This window comes from Pelodiscus sinensis, chromosome 32 (genome assembly GCF_052426305.1).
Source record: "Pelodiscus sinensis isolate ZL-2025 chromosome 32, ASM5242630v1, whole genome shotgun sequence".
Taxonomy (NCBI): domain Eukaryota; kingdom Metazoa; phylum Chordata; order Testudines; family Trionychidae; genus Pelodiscus; species Pelodiscus sinensis.
The window spans coordinates 9,698,613-9,700,825 of record NC_143083.1 but is presented as its reverse complement, the minus strand read 5'-3'; the positions used below and the strand labels follow the sequence as shown (position 1 = coordinate 9,700,825).

At 52.1% G+C, this 2,213-nt stretch overlaps 1 pseudogene; it reads right to left on the bottom strand.

The window, feature by feature from the left end:
* Window positions 1–329: 329 nt before the first annotated feature.
* LOC102456334 (3-galactosyl-N-acetylglucosaminide 4-alpha-L-fucosyltransferase FUT3-like) lies at window positions 330–1,713 on the bottom strand (annotated as a pseudogene).
* Window positions 1,714–2,213: the final 500 nt, after the last annotated feature.

Sequence of the window (2,213 nt, the reverse complement as noted above, 5' to 3'; positions counted from 1 at the left end):
CGGCTCAGATGATTGTCGGCACAACGTGGCAGTCAAGATGTGGATTGGTCAACAGGAAAAGCCGTTTTCGACCAATCCTGTAAACCTCGTTTCATGAGGCATAAGGGATCGGTTGACAATGGCTTTCCCTGTCAACCGATCCACATCTTGACTGCCGCGTTGTGCCGACAATCAGCTGAGCCGGCACAATGTGGCGTCCATTTTTATTTTAATGAAGCAGGGGATATTTAAATCCCCACTTCATTGACTACGTTAGTATGTCTAATTTACATGCCTCTGTCAGCAGAGGCATGTAGTCTAGACATACCCTAAGTGGCTAGACTGGCCATAACCACAGCTCCCCGAAACTGGATCCCTGATCTAATTCCCAGAAGCTGCCTTTTTATTTGGTCTCGTTTCCTTATTCCACATTTCACAATTCCAGTTTTGTTAAACTAGTCAATGGAGTACCAGGGAGGGGCTGGGCAGAGAACAGCCAATCTCTCAGGTAAAGTCTACCCAGCTTGTAATGAATGCAAGCACATCGCTGAACAAAGAAAAATGTCAATCATGGCTAGTTGCAACCAAGCCAGCAGTATATGACTTGCCCTGAACACAGCAACTGAGCATGTCACCCCTAGCGGAACCACTTGGACAGAGCAGGCCTGGTCTGGTAGGTCTGTGTCATTTGCAAGGCCTGGCAGGCTTTGCAGAGGTGAATGGCCAAGTAAGTTCTCTCTGATGGTTTGAGCCACGTTCGCCACTGGAAGTAGCGCTGGTAGCGCACTAGGTCCTTGTCCAGCTCCTGAAGGTACTGGGCCAGCCGCTGAGCACTGGGAAAGTCATTGATGTGAATAAAGGCATCGGGGGGCAGAAAGCGCTCATAGTTTTCTCGCGGGGGGCACAGACAACGGGCACAGCCCCTGAGCCCAGGGCATTGCTCCAGAGCTTCTCGGTGATGTAGTCCTCATGAAGCGAGTTCTCAAAGGCCAGGTAGAACTTGTACTGGGACAGGGTGGATAACTGCTTGTCCCGGGGCAGAGGCATGTGATTGCTGCCATATATATCCACGTGGATGTACTTCTTCAGCTCCTCATAGTACTGCACCCGGCGGGAGCCTGGGTTCCAGTTACTCACCGCCCAGGCCACCAGCTTGGACTTGGCAGGGATGCTGAAGTTCTGGGGCTGGCTGAGGACCTCCAGCCACCCGTAGGGGGTGAAGATATCAGAGTCCCTTCGGTAAGACATGGTCAGGTTGAAGAGGTTATCCATGAAGCCCAGGTTAGGGCTGTGGGTGGGAGACTCCAAGTTGAACCAGATCCAGCGCTGGGAAGGGGGCCGTGGGCCCTCGGGCAATGTCTTTGGGCTGGAGCAAACATCCCTGTGATGTACGATCACAGCATCAGCCTTGAGGTACCAGCTGCGGTTGGCCGTGATGTGACAGTCCTGGATGCCCAAGAGCTTGGAGCATTTTCTCAGAGCAGCATGTTGCCCAAAGGACCAGGTCCACAGCAAGATGGTCAGCTCCGAACCAGGCTGTGGAGTTGTGGGGTTGTTTACAGGCTGGGTGGTCAGGGTGGAGGGTTGGCCAGCCTGGACCTCTTGGCCTGGGTCTTTGGAGAGCCGAATGTAGGCAAACAAGCAGAAGGCTGTTATGAATTGCGAGAGAATAAAGATGGGGAGGTGCCGGCAGGGTGGGCTTTTCATGTATTCGCTGAGTGGCATGGCTGGCCTGGGGCTGCAGGGAACACCAATTACGGAGTGATTAGTGACTAGCAATAACTGAACGTGGCGGGAGGTAGGCGGGCTACAGAACAGTTGCAGGAGCTGGCAAAGCATGTTAGAAAGTTCTCCACAGATCTGAAGCTTGAAATGAGGCAACCTGAACCAGAATCACTTGCACACTCATGCCTAAGGCTGTGCAGACTGCTTCTCCTGGAATAACCTAATTTAGGTATGACACTGCCCTTGTGGCTCGGAATTACCTAGAGCAGAATGGGTAGCCCAGCGAAAACAGGAATGGCCACTCCTTTCTAACTGCTCAGACCTCATCTACACTACAGTTTCCTTCAATATAACTTGCATCTCTCACTGCGGGGGGCAGGAGGTTCTGAACTCTCCTGAACTAAGCACCAGAGTAGACGTAACTTCCACCTTTTGCAGAGGTGGAGGTGGAGCTATTAAGTTATTTTCCAACAGTTTACAGTACCTCCCGCACAAGCTGAAAGTGCTAC